Source organism: Anopheles aquasalis, chromosome 3 (assembly GCF_943734665.1).
Source record: "Anopheles aquasalis chromosome 3, idAnoAquaMG_Q_19, whole genome shotgun sequence".
Classification (NCBI taxonomy): Eukaryota; Metazoa; Arthropoda; class Insecta; order Diptera; family Culicidae; genus Anopheles; species Anopheles aquasalis.
Window position 1 is genome coordinate 46,624,064 of NC_064878.1, and position 22,500 is coordinate 46,646,563.

At 45.8% G+C, this 22,500-nt stretch overlaps 1 protein-coding gene across 1 annotated transcript in view; it reads left to right on the forward strand.

Moving 5' to 3' along the window:
• Positions 1 to 8,521, forward strand: part of LOC126578930 (RNA-binding protein Musashi homolog Rbp6) — a 568,145-nt gene extending 559,624 nt beyond the window's left edge. The window contains exon 17 of the transcript XR_007608412.1: positions 5,527 to 8,521. The gene's annotated coding sequence lies outside the window, so the exon portion shown is untranslated. The remainder of the gene's footprint in view (positions 1 to 5,526) is intronic.
• The last annotated feature ends 13,979 nt before the right edge of the window (positions 8,522 to 22,500 follow it).

The following is a 22,500-nucleotide window of genomic DNA, read 5'->3' on the forward strand; positions in this document are numbered from 1 at the left end:
GAAAAGGAAAAAAGTAAAACAAATATTTAAAAATACTATGATAATAAATTACAATTATTATAAATTAATTTTTATCATAACTGAACAAAGCAAATGAAAAAGAAGAAGAAGAAGAAGAAGAAGAAGAAGAAGAACAAGAGGAAGAAGAAATGAAAAAAAGAAGACGAAACAAAGGAACCATCGTCGTAGCGGAGCAAAGCTGGAAATAGAGTGAGTGAACAAGGCGGATAAACCAAAGTGAAGCGCAGGGCTGGAGGCCTAGATCGGGATTTTCGGGCAATGTTCTGCCAAAACCGTGCGCGCAGAAGAGTTAGGGGCTCTTGACGCGTTATGATGTGTCGCGATGGTAGGGAAAGTGTCGAATTTTGACGGCCGACCAAACCACTCCACCATCCAGCAGCAGAACCACTGGTTTTGCAGTCCGACTGGTCCGGGCGCAATAAAGTTTGAAGAGGAGGATGCACAATTGGAAACAACACAGGGGCATTTTGGGCGGGCGCAAAAGTTGCACATCAACACACGCGCTAAAGCAACTAAAATAATGCACAACGCCAGCAGTATCAGCGTAAGAATGTGGGCGGACACGGAAGCAGCTATAGATTGCCGTCACCTCAGAGGGTGTGGTGTGTGTTGACGATTGGATGTGCATCGCTGAGTGGCGCATCTTTCATTTTCCCCTTTTTCCTCGTACGGGTTAGGGCGCGGTTTAAAAAGTGGTGCCAGTGGTGCAACAGGTAAAGGGCCCCTTCAGCAACCAGCAACCCCATATACACAGCAAAACCCACATCAGTAAGCAAACATAGGCAACAGCAACAGCGTTATCAGCTAAACGGCTACAAAAACCCAACAACTTTTCTCTAACTCTAATGCTAAATAAACTAATGTTTAAAGAACGACGACCCACTCCTACACAAAAGCAGACTCAGAGCAGCAACAGCAAGAAGAAGAAGAAGAAACCCCAGTAGGGGCGCTTACAAAACACGCATAACCTTTTCACGCAATCTTGAGCGCAAGGAAACATTAAAACAAGATGCAACTACTCCTCCTCCCTTCGCCATCCTTAACACTACAAACTGCTATTGACTGTTACTGTGAGTGGAGAGGAATCGCGAATACAAACGCGCCAACATCTATCCCTGGCATCCCTGTGTCCCATTTGCGAAAAAGACGTTAAATGGTGAACTAATGTAAGAAACTAGTCCCGATTCCCCATCAAAAGCATTCTATCAATCCTCATCGTGGCAAGGCTAGACGATAGAAAAATGGACAAAATCCATCATGCAACACGACGTTCACTCACTCACTCACTCACTCACTCCACTCCTCTCTGAAGCGAAGCAAAAGCAAAGAAAGGGGGGAAACCAAAAAAATTGAACAAATACAATTTACAAATGAATTGTGAATTACTCTGATGATGCTTACCATTATTGCTAGTTAGTAAACGGTGGAAAGAAACGCGAAAGAAACCCCGAAACATGGAAAGAGTAAAGAGAGAAAGGAGCGGAATCAATTCAAGAAGCAAGAAAGGAGAACTTCTGGATGCGATATGGGAAAGAGAGGAGGGAGAGTGAGGGACAGAGAGAGAGAGAGACAGAGAGGGAAGCTGATGCACACAATCGTGAGCAACTTTTTACGTTTTTCCGATAAGGATCGAAGTGGGTGAAGTCGGCTCCCTCCTGCTCCACAAATTGGAGGAGCGGGGGAAGACTTATTGAAACGAGCGAAAAATGCACCCGGACCCGGACCAGGCCGCGTGATCACGAGAAATGGGTACACAGGCCACTCATAAACACAGAGATTATCCGCCCGATTAACACTCTCGATACTCGATTCGCTGTGCGCTCGCAAGGGAGAAGACGATGGTCAAAACGAGTAAGGAAAAACCAGAAAACAGAGCGCAAAGCAGTCAAGAATAGCACGAAAGAGCGTAATGAAAGAAGGGAAGAAGAAGAAGAAGAACACGGAAGCAATGGCGCGATACCGGACAGGCACAGTTTTGAAACCGATGGCATCAAAGTGAAACAAATAGACAAAACACAAAACAAACAAAAAAAAATGGAGGAGGAAACAAAGAAAGAGCGAATAATAATCAATTTCACACACATCAGAAAAAAACTAAAACCAACTTGCGTCCGACTACTTATTACTTTTCGGTTTTTGGTTTTTTTTCGATATGCATTTCCTGTTTTTCTCCTTTTTTCTTCGCTTTTGTTTTTTCTGTATCTGGAGAAATTTGCTCAGTTTCTTCTCAGTTTTTATCGTCTCGATGGAGAGGTCTCCTATGTCTTGAGTTGCCGACTTTCCTCCTTCTCATCGCACGTTCTCATCATCTACACAGTCTGGCATTCCATCTTCCTCTCATTCTGTCCTATAAAGAGGTCTGCCTCTACTCCGGAGTCTATGCAAATCATAAACGGTATGTCCGCATACTCCCAACTAGTAGAGCCTGTATGGTGGCTGCCGTGGTTTAAACTCCGCATCGTTGTTCCTCCCGTCTGCCGCTGTTGTGGTGTTGCTGCAGCTTCGCTCCGAAACCATTTTATCGATCGTTAGTGCATGTTGCAAAGAACACTCATTTTGTGGGTTGCGATGTTTTTTATGCACGGGTAAGTCTATCGTTTCGTTATTGCGTTTTACTGTTTCTTGTTCGACTAATTACTCCCGTTACTTATAGGATAGCATACTTATTGCCCATGCAACCTTTAAGCGGTTTCCTTCTATCATCCGATTCCAGTAACATTGCAATGGCATTCTTTGTCTTCGCCTTTCATCTCTTCACCGCTACATTCTAAACATTGGGTACTTTTAGTTCATGTTTTCTTTGAATCGTTTTGTCATAATTGATTTAATTACAGCTTCAATTTTCTTAAGTTTCTCCCAGATATATTAGTTCTTCTCCTTTAGTTTTTTATCCATATTTATCGCCAATTGGTTGAGGCTTTCTTATACTTTATATTGTTTTACTGCACTTTTAATGTGCGCACAGGGTAGTGCGCTAAGCCTAAAGCATTACATTCTGCAGTCAATTAGCTAAGATCAAAAAGCATATTTTACAAACAGTTGGTGCAATTACGAATGCCACACTAAAACAACACTAGTGGGCTAGATAGCAGCAGCACTTCCTTCCCATTTCAATTACGAAAAGTACGTTATATGTATCCATAGAAGTGCACGCTACCTGCACGTCAATTGTAGACTCGTTTCGTGTTCTTTGTAGCCATTTTTACAATCTAAGGCGTCCTGTTTCGAGAGATGTTAGGCCGAGTGACTCCACTTAGGACCGCGGCAGTGCTCGCTCTTCGAGCTTACTTTCATCATCCTTGGCCATCTTAATGACGAATTGAAACAAATCATAACTTCAATCATCGATGTGTTTACTTTCGCTTCCCTAATTGCCATTTTCAATACTAGGGGTGGATCGTTATCGTGGTATAAAGGCAGGAGGAAAAGTTTCAAGTCTACTCCATTGAGCTTCTTTCATCATTCAACAGCAGTACGGTTACCAAGTACGACAGTGAAAACGAGCAACTTCGTGCTCATATTCTACCAAAACAACATGCAACAAAGGTTCAATTAGCGAAATGCTGCTCCACTCCTCGCCAAACACGAGCGAAAATGCCCCGCTCCTCCCGGGGCTAGTAAATGTCCGAAGCAATGAGCTGTAGCTGGACACCCCGGACATGGACTCGGCAGCACACGCGAGGGTAACGATCTCTATCCCACCATGAAATTAAATTATCCAATCCAATTAGATCGATAGGTAATTGAAATTAAAATTCTGTATACACACACAGCCACAAAAACTGGCCACTCAGCCATAACCTCTCGCGAGGGACAACCTTCCCCCTCGGGTACAGTGGCCGGACGGTCACTGAGTCCTGTCACGGGCCGATCCACCGGTGCACCGGTGCAGATAATAGAAAAATAAAATAAACACGCTCCTGAGCGCACTCTGGCAGCCGGATCGATAGCAGGGTAATCATTGGCAAACCGTTTCGAACATTTGTTTGTTATGCAGCAGCAAATCGACGTCCTCGGTTACGGGGAGCGGGTGATTTTTATTTCCGTTTTTTGAAATCGAAATAAACGTTCACTTTTGATGAAATTCGAACCGAACAAAGAAAACATCAGAATGCGGACGGATTTAAAGGAACTGTTCAACCAATCGAAATCGACATTAGCATAATCTGTCGCAAACTACCAGAAAAAAAGGCCCTCTGCACCTAGCTCGCTTGGCAGCCTGATTGACAGCCCCGGAGAAGTGAAGCTTGACATCGACAATGCGTCCATAATGTCGCGTTCAGAGGATAATTGGTTTTCCCTCCCCTTATGCACTACCTTATTTACGCTATGAATAGTGCCATCGTCACCGGACTCAGCACCAATTAACGTGCACATTGCAAATGTAAAAAGATTTATAAATTAGTTTCCAAAGACTCACGCTCATAGAAGTAGCGGGGTGCTTCCCTAGCATTCCAATGCAAAAGTTGGATCAGAACGGTGCCCAAGAATTGGGAAAGAATAACACAAACGGCGCACAACGCCCCGATGCCCGCCAGTAACCAACGCAGAGAGTGCATCGTAGCTACGAATTTGCTGAGCTATTTTGCTTTTAATTAAATTTACTACCTACTAGCTCCTGTCGTACTGCTCTTTTTCTGCTTTCACCACCGTTTTTTCCACGTCGTCTGACGTCGCTCACGAGGAGCGAAAGGTAAAACGTCAGATTCCATCAATAAGAAAGTTAGGAAAAACAGACGGAACCGGCGACGAAAAGTCAACGGTGTCGTCGTCGCTCGGGACCTAGAAGAAGCTTAACTGCATTCCGCGTTCCTACTGCGCGAACAGCTTGCCAACGAGAGGGGTCGAGTGTTTTTCTTTCATTATCATTAGTTTTGCCTCCAATTTGCTGCTCAAGTTTTTGTCCAATTTTCCACATTTCGCCGTAGCTACTAGCAAGGTTCCACACAGCTGACGCGTGTCCGAAGTTAGTACAGCTTCGAGCGCAGCATCCGACCAAGGGAAAGAATCAGAAGAGAGTCAAAGAGTGAGAAAGAATGGATTTCGTTTGAAATTAGAATGTCGCCCCGGTTTTGGTAGTAATTTGATTTCTGTTCCTCAACACTATCGATGTCGTTCGGACACCATTGTCCTCGTCCAGCTCTGCTCGGACCTTCCACTAAAAGTAAATTCAATCCATCAAACCTCATTCTTACGCAACCGGATCATCGCATCGCGTAGAGTGGATTTGTCATAGGAACAGTGTCCTTTTCTTCTTCAAAAGTAAATTCCACCTGGGCGCTCCATCAAACCACCACCACTACCACCGTCCGTCACAAATCGTTTGACAAAACTCTCTCTCCCTTCCTCTGTCTCTGCCTTTCTCTCTTTCCGTGTGCCTCTTAAGACACTTCCGGATCAGAATTCACTTCCCGGGGTTCCCGGGGCCCGTTCCCTTTCCCTCTAATCGAATCAATTTCAATCAATCAAAACAACCCAACCCGTTTTGTTTGGACCGCCTTTTAGCCACCGAGTTCTTAGAACATCACGTGAGCCACCATCGGACCAAGTTACGCCCGGAAATCAAATTACCAGCACTTCGCTTCGGGATTTGATACCAGGCCGCGCCTGGAGCACCGCGGAGGGATTGATAAAGTTCTGAAGGGATCCCACAACCCGATAAAGATTAAATTGAGTGCTACCCATGTCCTTCCCGTGGAGGGAGGAGGCAGGGGTGAGTTCTAGCCACACATACGCCCTCACATACACGCGCACACACACTGATACACTGAGCGCTGCTGCGGGATGATGGATTCTAATTTTAAACAGTATCCAGCACTAACGCGACTAACGCGGTCATCTTCGGCGCTATTCCTCCGAAAGATGTGGTTATATCAGCGTCAATTGGATTGATCTTTTTGGCCTTTTACACCTTCTTCAAAACGGGAAAACGGTCTCGGTCATTCACAAAAGGGCGCCCCATGCAGCCATTAATGTGACTGGAGGTCCGGACCCATTAGTCCGAGAATGGCCACCACGCATTGGATCACGCATGATTGCACGGCTCCGGACCGAACCGGGTTTATGATATTAAATGTATCGAGGCCGTTTTTTTACGCGCGTCGAGCAAAGGTCGGTTGCGTGTAAAATGGATCAGTCACCGGCTCACCCAGAGTTGATGGCAGTGAATGAAAAGTTTTATTGAATTTCATCGTTATCGCTAATGTCGCTCAGTCGACAGAGCCACAGAGCAAGCCCCTAGAGCTACCCGTACGTCCCCGTATTGGCGAGATGGCGGCACGGCTGCAAAAAGTGATGATTTCGAAAAATGCGCCAAACAAAACTTTCGCTTCGACTCGGAGCGAGCACCAGCGGCTGAAGGCGAGAGACAACGAGATAGGACACCGAATCGAGGAAAGAGCAACAACAAAAAACATCCCACGGAGAAAAAAAAATGACGACAAAATGATGACTTTGCGATTGATATCTTTGCTTCACATCGCTGAGTAAAATCAAACATTGGCCTCCTCGGTCGCGTGGCGACGACAAACTGACAAACAATTTTTTCTGCATTTTTTTTTTGCTTTGCTTTGCTTTGCTATGTTTTTGTCGAAGAAAAACGAAGCAGACAAATGATTGATGATGAAACAATCCCCCCACATGAGGCGGAACCTGGAGGATGATGAGTGTGTGTCGGTGTGTGCTGGCGTGCCGAGAAAAGCAAGCAATTTTCCAAGCAGTCCTGAACTGAAATCTTTTACATTCTTCAGTTCGGCTTTGTTTTCTAATGTTTCAAGCACGGGCAATGGCGATCGTGCTCCTGGATGAACATGGAAAAGGTGGGTTGCCCCCGTGGCTGCAGAAGGCTCTAAACCACTTCAACAGTTGATCGAAACATGACAATATATATACATACATATATATATTTACATTGAGTGGGAGAATTATGTGGGTTTGTGTTTGCCACAGCACTGAGGTACCGAATGCCAAACTGTAGACCAGTAGGTTAAAGGACGACGATCAGTGCTTACACAAAACACACTCCGCCAATGGAAAACAACCAATTTTACAGTAGCTGAAAATGGAAATCGTGCTGGGCAACGTAGAGTTTGAGTAGAACAGAGGCACCGTGTGCAAACGACTCCCCTTTATGTACATCCCAACGTGGTATGCCGAGCAAAAGCATAAGCACGCCATTTAGACACACCATGGTGGAAAAGGGAAAAGTGCATTCGATTCGATTGAAAATGAACATAAAAATGATAGTAACTGTATAATGATATGGCCTTAAAATGAAAACATTCAACTAAAACAAGCACATGGATCCGGGATCACATCAGCTGCAATCGGCATTCAATTGTCAGTACATAGGTCATCATTTATGCATCTATTAGCAGAAAAGGGTAGCAATGCATAGGTAAACCCAATAGCGCAAGGGTTCAAATTATTCCATTTTTACCTGTGTTTGTTGTTCTACTTCAAACAAATGGTTCGACTCGCTAACGATAAGATAATGATTATTGACTATGATCGTACTCACTGAATACATAATGAAGCAGCTTAAAAAGGATTAAACATTAACGTAGCATAAGTGAAAGCGCTGGCGCATTCCAACATGAAGCATATACATGGCAAAATAGGTGCCATTAGGTCGCGCTTTCGTCGAATCACCCAATACAACCTGTCCCACCTTTAGCATGCTATTACAGAACGATGTTAAAAATGCCTTCCATAAACATGGGGAGAGTCAAATTAGAAAGCAAAAACATCAACATTCAACCACAAAGCACTGCATTCTTCCATTCTTTATGCATTAGATAAGCAAATTGTAAAGTAATCTAGACAGCAAACCAGGAGATGATACATTTGAAGGCTAATCAACGAGCTATTGGTAATATGAAAGCCATTTTCTATTTCTGACTTGAACGATATCGCAGGTGCGTTATGCCTGAGAGCACTTCTCGATGTACTACTAATATAGTATTATATAAATTAGAATGTATCATAAAACCAATAACATTTTGTTCTAGGCGGCCGATGGCCTTTAAATATTCTATTTTTATGTGTTCCTTGTGTGCGTGCGCGTGTCTGCAAAACCCCAAACCCATCATTCAGCAGGCCTGGCGAGGTTAGCAAACATTCAGCTTTATTTTTGATCAATAAATAAAATCAGATTAATCTATTATCGCAATAAAGCCTAATAAAGGCAAAAAAAAGTGCTGTTTGAATGTCACTCTTTACGCAACCCTCACGAAGTAACTATGTAAGATAATATCTCCGTTAAACTGTTTCTCCATGTAATGCACAAAAATCGCAAACAACAAAACCACTTACGTACAATCGTCAATCGAAACCAGTAAAGCAAGGAAAGGCAACAGTATAAGAGGAAAGGGTTCGCAGGCTAACACGGCGGTAAGCGCTGAATGCCGAGACTTTAAAAGTATACCAATTTATGCAACATCTTCAAAATTCCAATACAAACCGAAAGTCATTCGGAAAAAAGCGAATGAGACTCCTCCAAAATCGTGCTAATAAATATTGTCACCGTTCCACCTGCCTGATGCGTTGCCATTCTTTTGTCGCTGACATTCGGAAAGAAATTTAAGTGCGAAAGTGTTTTTCAAACCAGCTAAACTGTCCGCCCTATCAATCATGGTTCGAAAAAGTATGGAATCCTTCGGTTACCACATCGTGCGATGAGTGAATTCATTAAGCCAGTAATGCATTTACCGCGTTACTGCAGTTCCTTTCGTCACCGCAGTACCCATGGTTCGGACGAATCCAATTAGAAGCCTTAACACACCACCATCTAGCAGATACATCAATGTCCATCCCTCAGCCGCTCCTGTCGCCATGGACAGCAATCATGCATTACAAATCCGATGCACCGACGCACACATTGGATACCTGCACCGATTGGGCAGTAGTAACAGGAGCTGGATGGGGGAAAACATCCGAAATATCAATCACAATAATCCATCTCAATCCCAGCTCAAATGGCATTCGTGTGTGCATGTGTGCGCATGTGTGTGTGTGGCTCTTGTCATCTACGAATAATCCAGCATCGGCGAATGATGCTGGCATCCCCTGGAAGAGCATCACCCGAATGTGCATAGAGTACACCCGAATGTGCATTTGCCGACTCCATAAAGCGGTGACTCGATCTCGTTACTCGAATTCTTCTCTTCGGTAACCAAAAAAGTTACCCTAGAGCCCCAGATAATGCGAACGGACCAAAAGAAGCTTGAATACGGCACCGTTTGCTCACCCGAACACACTGCACTACGCTGCAATTGTTTCAGCACCTTCGTACCTGCAACCAGATACATCTCGCCAGTACATTTACAGGAGATTTAGCTGGGAAAACGAAGTGAAAGATCCCAACAGCATCAATCGAATACTACAACAGCGCGAAGCATGGCTGCCATTTCAATTACGTGATGCTCGGAAAAAAGTAATGCGCTCAATCCTCCATTTTGCACCTGTTAGATATTTCGGGTACCCCTCCACCGGTGCCACATCCCGATAATTAGTAGAACGCCACCTAGGCGCAAAAAGAGCAGCAGAGAGAAACAGAAAGAGAGAAGCCACAGTTCGCGGAATTTAGTGCAGAACCAAACGGGAGAAGATACAGTGGTTTTTTTTTAGTTCTCTAATCATAGTTCTTCATACCTCCTGTTATCGCCGGATGAAGGCCCGGCCAGGAATAGAAGTGGGAATAAAAGGAGTACTAGCAAGATACTGCGGAGTTCTCGTGTTGTAAATGGTTTTATCACTAACAGCACCAACTGGCGGTGTGATTTTTGTGGAAATCGTTTACAACGACCAACCAAAATACACGGAACCGAATTTTGTTTGCAAGTTTATAATTTACAACTGGATTTATGATTTCTTTCAAATGAACTTCGTATCCACTGCCCCCTAAACTATTCACATTTTTTTGCTAAATGTCTGCAATAGAAACAATAGGAAAAAGGGGAAAAAATCGAATCAAGATCGATGAATCATAATGCTACATTACTAACCGATTGGGTTACCAACGGAATAATTCACCTGGTCACCGCGCCGGGAATACAAAATGATGTAGCACCGTTACCGAAAACGTATGATGGAGGCGCCAGGTAACCGGTAAAATTTTAGAGGGTTTTACTTAAATTTAAATGGCTAAATAACCCAGGGATCTCAAGCACCATAATTCGGTGAATGTTGAAATGATAAAAAAAATGTGTCTTCATTCAATTTCTCAAACACTACTGTTAGTGAATCTTTAATTCCAACACATGCATAGAATAACACATAGAACATACAATTAATGACTAAACTTAACAAACATATCCATACCGTGAGCGTGGCCGCAGGACGTGAATTTGAGACCACTGATGTAGAGGATGCATCCACCATAAAGCAATTCCATAACTGAAGCTCGAATCTCCAGCCTGCGAACCCGGTGACAGTGGCTCGCCCCAAAAAAACGAATGCTCTGCAGACCCACAAAGTCGCGAGCAGGCAAGCAACGAAACGGTGACCGCTACCAGAAGCAGTGGCGCGGGGTTTGAATGATGTCAAATTGAATTGTGATACAAACGTGACATCGGCAACCAGGTACATGCCATCAGGCGCAATTCTAAAAGCTACAACAACGACACAAAAACATGCAACTACGCACACAAGCACACACGCCAGAAGAGACGATTGAAATGGCTACCAAATGAACAGCCCTCTCCAACTGACCACTGTTCCTCAAAAAAACCTCCCGCGCCCAGCGGGTGAACGAATGCAACATTACACAACCCACTAACGAAGCACCCAAATGAAACGAGTCGAAAATGTTGTGCGAAAACAATGCACGGTACACGGCGAATACAGATGCACCCGGGAGGGAGGTGTGGTAGATGCATCCTGCACCCCCCTAGTAGCATTGCGTTCCGTTTCACACACCACCTACGCGCACCTCCTCTTCCTACCCGGCCGTGCCCTGTTATCAATTGCCATTACGCTTCATTTTCCTAGGGAATCACTCGTTGGTGCGGCCATCGGAGGCCAGAAAAAGGGGGGGGGGGGGGGGGGGGGGGCAGGACGACATTGAGAAAAATGGTAATTTTCACAAACAACACATCACACCGTCCGCCACAAACCCCTGGCAGCCCCACCCACAGAACGCAGCTCCAAAAGTGGCGCCGTAATTAATTCCCTTTGACGCTACATAACTTCAATTAATCGCAAAGCTCCCCCTCCAGCATTCCCATCCGCTCTACCATCATCGTCCATTCTCACCTGGTCCGGCATCTCTCCTCGCTGGCCTTTCCTCAGCGATCAGCGAGGGTCACCCAGAGTGCCGCCACTGGAAAGTGGAAAAACTTTTCATTCACCCTCCCGCACACCAAACTTCCAGCGAGGGGCCTATGGAAAAGCTCTAGCACCATTGCTACAACTAGCTTCGTTTCCCTCTCCTCTTTGGGTTTTTTCCTCTTATTTTATCTTCTTGTTTTTATTATCAGTTTAATGTTCCCAGCGAACCGCGACGATCCGGAATATTCCGACGTTTTTTTCCGCCCCCGATTCCATTTCCATTCTTTTCTTCTTTTTTTGTCCTTTCTCGCTATTTTTTCTCTCTCGCTTTCTTTTTTTTTCCCACGACCAAACGGGTTTTTTTTTCCCCATCTCGACCGATTTCAATCTATTCATGTGCTCTGTGCGCTGGGTGCCTGATGCACATCGCCACATTTGCAGCCCATTCTCCACGCACTTGCCAGTAGCTGCGTGTATGTGTGCGTGCCCGCGCGCGTTTGTGTGCATTGGTGTGAGCAAATCGCAAACAAACACCATTGTTTAGAGAAATTAGTCAAATACGCGCTCTAATGGAGGAAACACATGGGAAATTAATTTTCCACTCGCTCCACAATTCCAGCACCAGCAACCATCCTGCATACGGATCCCCCCACCCCCCCTCAAATCCCCTCCACCCTGTTTGTGTATGACCGTTGTCATTCCAACCTCACACCCCACCAAGCGAGAGAGAAAGCAGCCGCCTCGGTGCCACGGTGTTTTGAGTGATGGATACCGGATCGGAGCCATCGTGTTAGCCTTTTGGTTTAAAAGCATTTGACTTGTTTTTTGGGAGCATTTTTTCCGGCCTACATCCTCCGAACACGCACACGGAAACTAATTGCATTATTTTGGACATTGGATCGGTTTTTGCACTGTAGGCGTGTATATGAGTGTGTAACCGCTGTAGGCTGGATGTGCTTTTGTTGGCGCGGGCTTGTCCGCCGAGTAACTTTCAACAGAACCATCTAACTCGCGCTGGTTGACTGGACTGGAAACGCTGTGAACGCTCACCGCTCGGTCGGGATTTAATTTCACGGAGCAAAAGCAACCACAGACCAACCAAGCAGCCACCGATGCCCAGCGCTACCAGGGGCAACGGACAGAGGAAAAAAAAAGCACCAGCTTCCTCTTTCGCACAGGATTTACATAAAATGCACCATTTCACCCGAACAAAAACGCGGGACCAAGGCGCGGAAGGTGACATTGAGCGTGAAAAAACGTGCAAAGCGGGTGCCAATGGTTGGTTGGAAACAATGTATGTGAGAGGGGGGTAAGGGGGTTATGGGGAGAGGCTCTAAAAATCCCTGACACCAGCACAACCCAACCAGCCACCAGCAGCTAGGCATTCCGGCTTGGAATGTTCACTAAATGAATCCATCATCCCGTTGACGTTGGCTCATTTGGTGCGGTGCTTTTTACCCCCCGGAGCCCCTCATGCACCGATGGAATCCTTTCGACGATGGACGCTTTCTAATGCCATCCGGCCATGAATGCATTGAAGCATTTCCGCTTTCCACGGTGCACACACCGAGTGCACGGTCATATGCTGGTGTATGGCGAGCAAAACCTGCGATTGCAAGGAAATTGAAATAATAATTGAAAGGAATTAAAGGGACGCGGATCGACTAATTGCTGTACCCCTCGCCACTCGTGATGTGCGCCCAGTGTACGCGGGGCCATTGCAGGCGATTGACTTCATTTCCTACGCGACAGAGAGAAAGAGAGAGAGAGAGAGCGCGCGCACAAGGAAAAATAGGAAAAGGAGCAAAAAGCGGAATTCAGGAAATCGAATCCGCACCCCCCACGTGCTGGCACGCGACAAATGATGGTCATTTTACAGTACCGGACGGACGCCACTTTTTCACGCAGCAGCAGCAGCAGTAGCAGCTTTACAAGCCCACCGCACACTTCGCTATGCTAAGTTTCTATCCGGTATATGCTCACTCCGGGCAAATGGCAACGCTTTCTCTTCGTTTGAAACACTTGGTCTCGGGCATCACAGGAAGAAAAAAAGGGCCGAGCGGCTAGCACATCAAAATCAAAAGAAAGCAAAGCCAGGTAAATCGGAAGCACTGCGCAAATCAATCAAATGGTAAACGCGTACCCGTCGAAGAAAACGTGATTCAATCTGACGCGCGCCACCATTCCGCCACATACATTGGATTTCCTTTGGCATTGGTTGCTGTCCGAGCGGGGATTTCGTGTTTTAATGATTTAGCGAGGCGAGAGAGAAGTCACGCGCAGCAATTGTAAAACCTACTTGCTGTTGCTGTTCGAGCGATGAAGCGTTGAATTCGATCTTTGCTGAGAAGCTATAGGAGCAATCGCGTAGACTGAACACGTTCTCTAGAAACTAACACTCGCAGTAAGCTCGAACTAGTTAATGAGCACTTTTTTCACGCACCGTTTTTTTTATGTTGTACTTGATTGTTGAGTGTAGCGTATTTGGACACAAAACACCTCGCAAGCTCCCTTTTCCCACAGCGACGTGATTGAAACTACGGTGCTGGATACGAAATGAGCTGTAGCCGTTGTCGCAATGTGTACTACGATAAGTTAGCAATTTCTGCCGATACGAGCCGTATGTTCTTGAACTTTTCTCATCCTAAACTAATATGTGATCAAAGTAATCCCATTTCCTTGCGACCAATATTGGTGCTCGAGAGGGAACAAACATGTTGTTCGACAGCAATTTCGCAATCAGATAGCAATTAATCTAGGGATCTAATCATATTGCACACCAAATCAAAAACGGCCCCGCAGACTGTCCCCTGATGGTGTCCAGTTACAAAGGTGACAGAGAAAACAAATTTTGCATCCTGAAATCACTCCGACATTCTGTTATTTTTATGAACAACTGAAATGAAATTTTTTTTGACACAAGTGGGTCCTTCTGCCCAAAAACGACGAATTGCATTTCCAATGTCCAGGAGATGAGTTTTGTTGCTGCAACTGCCCACAGAGGAGCTACTGTTTGCTATCCAACAAAATGTAATTCAATTAAATGCCACTCTCTCCGTGTAAATGTTATCTTGTCCACGTCACGTCAGTTGGATGCACTGCCGAAAGCACCCGGTCACTCAAACGATGGTTACGCGTTGGCTTTAGAACAAAGATATCATAACATGCCCGTGCACATGAATCACTCAATCGTCACCACTTCACAATTTGTGGGGGAAAGTCGTACGGCAGAATGTCACCGTCGTTGTCCCATATTATTACATGCAGGCCAACGGCACGAAATGAAAGCCACACCGGTCTGCACAAAGCAGCCAGCATAGAACGAACCACAAAGTGATGCCGCTGCTGCTGCTGCTGCTGCGTTGTGCCGTCCACGCTCGCTGCCAAACAATGTAATCAGCTACTTCTGCCCGATTACACGCCATTTCAATAACTGCGTGACAAATGTGTTCACCGGAAGGTGTGTATGGGTGTGTGTTGTGTACGGCAAGGTAGTAGAGCAGTCTCCTGACAAGGCTGTGGGCATCCAATTTCCATTTTCCACCACCAAGTGGATCGTTCAGTCCGTCCGTCAAGATGTTGCTGTTCTACGAAAAACTGTGACGCTCGCCAACAGCAAGCAGAGAGAGAGACAGAGAGAGAGAGAGAGAGAGAGAGAGAGAGAGAGAAAGACAGAGAAAGTGGGTGAGAGACTCAGGTGCATTCAACGAAACTTAATGAAGCATCCCAGCTCCCACCTGGACGGCGACGACGACGACGACGCCTACCAAGGGGATGGTTCTGGTCAGTGAGAAACGTTGGCAATTCAATCAAACTCAAGCCATACAGACGTTAAAGTGAAAACGACACACCATCTCACTCCCACGTCAGAGAACGTAGCAGTTCTTTCGACTCCCTCCACCACCTCCTGGGGAGCTGCTGCTGTCCTGGAGGATTCGTAACCGAGCTGGAAAATGGAAAAAGTTTCATTCTTTCACTCGGCACCTCCTCGTTATGGAATTGTGGCTGGGAACCACCTGCGGGAGAGAGAGAGAGGGAGTTTTGCTGGCAGGAGAAGTGGTTGGAATGTGGTGCATTTTTAGGAGCGGAAACCACAAACAATGGACCAACGAAGACCGTGGCCGGGACTCCGGGCTACGGACGATATTACAAACGAAGCGCGTCGTAATATTGTCTACAGGCCAGGTGCCCATTTCACCGCACCTAATTGGCCTCGTTAAGCACCGCCCCCGGGGAAGGGGGGGAAGGAGGTGAGACTGATAACTGGCCAAACTCTCATCTCGCTGAAGTTTGCTCTGCACGCTGCGTCTCTGCAGCGAATGTTAGAAGCCCTGATACCAATAAAGTAGGCAAATGATAGTCGATCCGTCCCGAAAATAAACTAAACTCCAAACGAACCACCAGTCATACCGAAGATGGCGGCAGCAGCAGCGGCAGCAGCAGCAATGGCCACCAACGCCACGTGTCGTCTCATCAGTCGCGTCGCCTCTTGACGTTTTGGTAGTGGCCGCGTCCTCCGTCCTCCGCGCCACAGTCCTCAAACAGTCTGATAGTCTGATTCTCGGGAATTAACATCGGGAGAGGACCGTCAAGGGTAGGGCGCAGAAAAAAAGGGATAAAAGTTGGAATCGCTCCTCGAGGACGATGGCCCTAGGACAGCCAACAGCAGGGCATCAGGGCGCTTGTGGCCTCGTGGCCGGTCTGGACTCCTGGTTCCTTGTTGCCGGTTCTAGTCCGCGCAGCAGCAGCAGCAGGACCAAACTATCATCAAAAGTTTTAATTAAAAACATATTTCCATACGAATAGTATGGAAACCTATTTGCTTTCGTGGGCATTTTTCTTCCCTTTTTTTTTTTTTTGTTATTTTTGTCTTTGTTTGAAGGTATTTTCGGCCGGATCGAGTGGACCTCCTCCTCCCCCTCCTCTTCCTGGTTGCAATCGTCGTGGAGTGGCCGTCCATCCGTCCGTCTGTGAGCGCGGTTTGTGTTGAGAGATACCGCAGATGCCGTCGCACTTTTTGCAACCACTGCCAGGGCGGGTGTCTCCGTCACAGATCGTGTTCTGTCGGTGAAAATACTGTCCACCGGATCGTGAAAACCCTCTGTGTCTGTAACGCTGATATGTACTGAGGTGTGTCACCGACGATCAAAGTAACCAGCTGCTACCCTTTGGACTCATTTCTCTCTCTCTGCCTTTTGGGCCAAGGTGTACACCGCCTGCGAACCGCCAAATTAGCTCGATGGTAAACGAAACGAACAGTAGGCACGCTTTGTGGAGGGAGCTGAAGTGACCGTTTGACAGTCAAAGACAAAGTGGTTCGTCCGCTTTGTGCGATGGCAGTTAAGAGAGGAGCCGAGGTAACTAGAAACCTCAACAAAGAGAAAATTAAAAGAATGGGCCTTCAACCGCGAATGCTGCGCCAGTCAGTCGACTCCAGGGTAAGTACAAAAAGAGCGGGAGGGAGAAGGAACTTTTACTGAAAGCATTGGTCACCTGCACCTGAAAGTTGTGGCGAAAGAGCAGCCCGACGGACAAAAAAAAAGGGAAGGATGAAGTCGATTTTCGCTCCAAAAGGGCTGTCACCCGGGAATGGCGCGTCGGTGCGTGGCCAATGGCCACCCCACCGGAAGTAAAGGTGTGGGTGCCCCCTCCCACACCACTCGCAAAAGTCTGTGGAGCTATTTTTCAGAGCGAAGACATAATAATTGAAGACGTACGGTGACGCAGTACCATGCGCAAGCAAGAACAAAGCAACTGTCCGGAAAAGTGCACCGACACACATACACACACGTGCCTGCACACATACACATTTTGAAGAGTGGTTCCGAGAAAAATGTGTAGAAAACCCACAAACTGTTTCTTCTTTTCTCATTTCTTTTCGTTTTCATTTCGGTTTTTTTTTGTTTGAGACACCAACGTAGCCATTCAGCACCTCTTTCAGCTTCCACGTCCGGTGTGGTGCTTTGTTTGACCACCTCGCCAAACCCTCCCCAGGGTCCGAAAGGTCGAGTCACAAGCGAGGAAAGGAAGGCGAAGAAGAAGCAGAAAACGAAAAAGACGAAAATAAAAGGTTGGAACTCACAGAATCCTGAAAAATGAAAGCAGTTAAAAAAAAGCCACTGTCACTGGTCAGAGGAATCGGGAAAATTTTCAGCCCGTTTTCCTACCCCACCCGACACGAAAGAAGAAAAAAAACGCAGCAAAAAAGAATAAATGAAGGATAGTAGCCGGTGTGTGCAGCAAGAGAAGGGCGTCTGCTGCGTGAACCGTGTCATGGGAGTGACAGTGAACCGTTTTCCTTTCTCGCAGCAGCAGAGCAATTTCTTCGCGATAGAACAAGGGTGTGCACCGGAAATGAGTATGTGTATGTGGGTGTGCGAGTGAGTGTGGGTGTGTATACGCTGAAAAATGTCACCTCGAGCAAACTTCGCCGGCAAATGATAAATAGTGTCTATTTGTTAAGATCAAGATTTTCATCCTGGCAATTCTTTTGCGCTTTCTGTGCCCCCTCATTCCCCTTTTTCTATTTTTTTTTGTGGACGCGGTAGCCAGTGCTGACTGGGCCTGGGAAGAGATTTGGCATTTGATGTGTATGGGATTTTTTTTTCTGAGCCAACGCTCTTTTCCTTTCACTCCACTCCACTCGCCCGCTTTAATACTTCAAAGTGAATCTGATAATGAGACTTTGCACAAGTTTAGTCGCTTTCGTGGTTTTGCTAACCCCCTCCCCCCGTACAGCTGCCCCGGAGTTGCTTCAATGAAGTCGAGCGAACGGGAAGTGCATTAAACATTTTTGACTTTCTGTTTCGGGCTCTGCAGCAGCTTCACCGGAACAGCTCAGAAGAATGGCCAGTGTGCCTGGTTGCTGCTTTTAGTGCGTCCTCCAGGCAGAAGGGTATGCCACAAAGTATGCTCTGCTCAAGAAGCTCCAAAATGGACGGTTAACCGAAACATTAGAAACAGCTTTCAAGTGAACACTTAATCTTTTCCAGAGGAGTTTTATGCCACGGTTCCCATGACTACAAAGAACATTTCTCACAAATCCATGGGGCGATAATTGCTTTAATCATCAAGGGTTGATCGTTAAATTGACAGCGTTCTGGCTCTGGAGTATGGATCTGGATTATGATCTTTAACTAAAGGCCATCGTTAAACGTTTATAGTTTCCACGAAGTAGCTTTCGTTTTTCTTTAAGATGAATTATTGAATTCATTATTTTCGGGTTTTAAATTTAATTTGGACAAGAAAATATGGTTGATTCGGAAAATCTTACTTGTTAGCAAAATGCCATGAGTGACATCGGCCGTGAAACCCAAAACAGCTTTTGCAAGGAAGAATTAAAGAACCTACCAGCAAATCGTAGTTTTGCGTAGAGGTGGATGATTAAAATTCAAAAAATTTAACGTAAACTCGAGAATTTCGATCCTTGCACTGTACAAAGCCTAACGACACTGGCTACTTTTGATGTAGTGCTGCTTACTGCTCTGTCATGGAGCGTATTATAAGGTTTCCTAGCTGCCATTTTATTGTTATTGAAAGAAAATTTATTGAAATTTGTTTTGCTGCTAGAATTTATTGAAATGGATCATAAATTACAGCGCGCAATTGCAATTGAGCTCTGAGCTAGCAAACAGAATCGACTGTAAAAGGCTTACGAGAAAATTGAAGACAATTTCATACACCAAATCATCGCAAACGGCAAGCATAATGCCATCTTCTCGACCTCGCATTCATCGTATTGTCAAATCACTTACATATTATCACTAGCAACACCCACATGAACGCTAATCCAAAGAGTTCCAATGAAACTGTTCAAATATCAGCCATTAGCTGCAGAAGCAAGCCCTGCCACGTTGGCTGCGTATCGAGTATCAGATATAGTGACGACTCCCCTTCAGCCACCCTGCTCATACACACAAACACACAGACACACAGACACACAAGACCAATGACACGGAAGCAGTCGATGCGCCGTGAGACGAGCAAACTTCAGCAATCAATCAGGAAACAGGAGGGAATCGATCGTTTGATGCCTTCGCAGGAAGGCGAATCAAATTTCTTTCCGTTCTTCTCACCCCTGCTGGCGCTCATGAGGCTGGAAATGGGAAAAATGGGGAGAGGGCTAGGAAATATCCTCACACTTTCCGATCGAGAGCCATCGGTGTAGCGGCGCAGCATCTTTGCAGCAACAGCAGCCAACGACGACGACGATGACGACGAACTGGCGATACCTGAACAACCGACAAAGGGCGGCCAAACGAAGGAAGCAAAAGTTTCACTAATTAACTTCATTACAACTTTGCACATGGACGGGATAGGAGCGGAGATGGTGAAGTGAGGGGAAAATCGGGAATGGGAAACCATCATCATCATCGGTGTCGGTCGGTTGTAGTCGGTTCTGTTCTGACAGGGCCACTCAGGCGCCTCGCTGACAAGGTGGAGGCGCCCAGGTGGAGAACACACAAAGCTCACGCGATCTGCCCTCTTTCCTCCTTGCCCCACCCCTGGACACCCTACCGTAGCAAACTCATAAACATGTAATTATGCACCACTCCATCGAATAGCGCAACCGTGGCTGGTGAAGAGTTCTCGATGCGCTGCGCCGTCGGGGCTTCGGGCTTTCTCCTTCGTCGCTCACTCACAGGAGGTTTGGGGGGAGGTGTGCTTCCCACCACTACACCCACCAAACAGGAGAGAACCACAAATAGTTCTGATTTGATAAGTTTGCACGATGCATTGCCCAGTTTGCCGGAACCGCGGTGCGCTTTTCCGCTGCCGGCAGCGCATTCCAATCTGCTTAAAGGAGGAGCGAGTGTTTCCATCAGCGTAAAACATCCAGTAAATGACAAAAGAACAGTTCCCGGAGCGCTTCGGAGCGTTTCATTCCGCTCGCGATTCCTCCCGGTGGAAAACCAGATGCTAGCCGTAGCTAGCAATCTGCTAAGACTTTTCCTTATTCCCACTTCTTTTCCTTTGTTTCGCAGTGAAACTAATGAGAGACTTTCTGCAATATTCGATGGATATTATGTTTTAATGACTCCGCGGGCTCCGTTGGCGCTCACTCAAGAAGCTCATTCATTTGAAACGTTACGAATTTGCCATATTGCGAGCGGGTAGAAGCTTACAATTATAACACAATTCACCATGCAACAACGGGACGCCAGTGCCTCTTTGCTCACGTTATGCATTTGCAGAAGAACAGAAAAATGTGCAGACCACTTGCAGAATGCGTGTAGAACATAATGCCGTTGATATGATTTATGTTTCTTTTGTACACCTTCCAGAGCGCACACAGTACAGAAGTTCATTTGCTACGTCATGAATGGTCCATGTGGTTCGAGGAACAGTTTTCTTTCGAATGCATTCATCTGCAAAAGGATGTAAAAGTTCCTTAATATTGCTCTAGATATGGTGCATTAGCAAACAATCATCTCGTTCAAAAGGAGCAACAGAACATGATGCTCTCTTCGATTTCTAGAGAATAATATTTCCATACCTTATTGAAGCGTATCTATGGTAAGCAATGATGCAATAAAACGATTCAGAATTCCAGATAGGAAATATAATGGCTTAAACAAAGCATTAGATGGTCTTCCACATCGTTATCATAGAGAGTTAGAGGAGTTATTTCGTCTGTCTACCAGGTGTATGCCCGAGATATATAAAACCGAGTTTTTCATTCTAAAGCTATACCTACGCCAAATGAGGCTTTTAAGTCAGTCTAAGTGTTTTATTTTTTTCATTAGGCATCCGTTAAACATAGTCGGTGTACATTTTTTCTAATTTAACACTATAACATATATTTTCATTGCGATTAAAATGGCAAGTTCCGTTCTCAAAAACTGCTATTCGCTGACATCGTTCGTTTTTTGCCTCCATCTCAAAAAATCGGCGGCCGAATCGCATCAATTTTTTATTCAAGGTTACGGGGGGCGTGTTCTCACTGAAACACAGTGCAAAGTGCGGTTTAAAAATTTATACGTAGTGATATAAATGAGAGAACCACCAATTATCGAAAATGTTAGAAAATTGACCTAGTTTGCTCGATGAAAATGCACCGACACCGCAAAGTGTGACAATCATTGCTGAAGTTATTCAAAAAGACAATCAACCATGAAACTGTGTGCCTCAACATAACCTACGATGTTGTGGAATGTCACTAGAGTTTTCATTTTGCAATGTTATGATGCGATGCTGCTGTTTTCCATAACGTGTCTACAAGCTTAGTGTTATATTCCTCGAAATATAAGATACAATCACATCCATTATCACTAGTATATGCTCTGGAATCGAGACATGTCCGTGTCATGTATTGAAACAGGTCCAGGTCAACAACACAACTACGTTTTGCACTTAAGTATATTTACATTCGACATCTGCATTCGCAGAGGAAACGTAAATCTAAATTCAAATGTTGCAGCCGTCCACAGAATCCAGATATTCAGCATCCACTGACTGATACATTGCGTTACTTGATGTAACACGCAATGACTCACAAATCCACCAATAAGTCATACCTCCTATCCAATCGGTCAAATCTAACCGCACAGCAACGAAGCAGCAACCGCTTCCCGACCCACCCAACAAACCTATCAATCGTTGCAATAGTATGCGTCCGGAGGGGGTACAGAAATTCAATTATCTAACTCCCATTTAATCACTAAATAGAAAGATATTCGTATTAATATTACATCACCTTGTTGTTCACAAGTACCGAAAGAGGGCACCGAGCTAAGCTCACATGCGGTCCGTCCGTATGTTGTGTGCCCGGTGAAGGCCAAAACCCCGCTGAAGAAGTACTTTTCGACTCACCGATCTCGCCATCACCCAACCCGGTGGACACTGGCCCATTGTTGTTGGCTCATTTTCCCTCTCGCCAGTCCCCCAACACAGGCCCCCGCGGCAACCCAAAAGGCGGCCATTTTCGATTTCTCGTCCGATAAATCTTCCCATTATCGAGAAATGGAACACCCAGGGCCCGGTCGGTGCCAGGGCTCGTCCATCTCCGGCGACGAGTATCGAGAGAGAGAGAGAGAGAGAGAGAGAGAGAGAGAGAGAGAGAGAGAAAGAGAGAGGGATCAGAACAATATGCGGCTGCTGAAAGCGAACGGACGGGCGACCTTTTGCCTCTTGTCGTCTTACCGGAAAGGAAATAAGATGCTGATAAAAGGATAGTGATTACTTTTGTCCCTCTCCTGCTCCCCCTTTTCA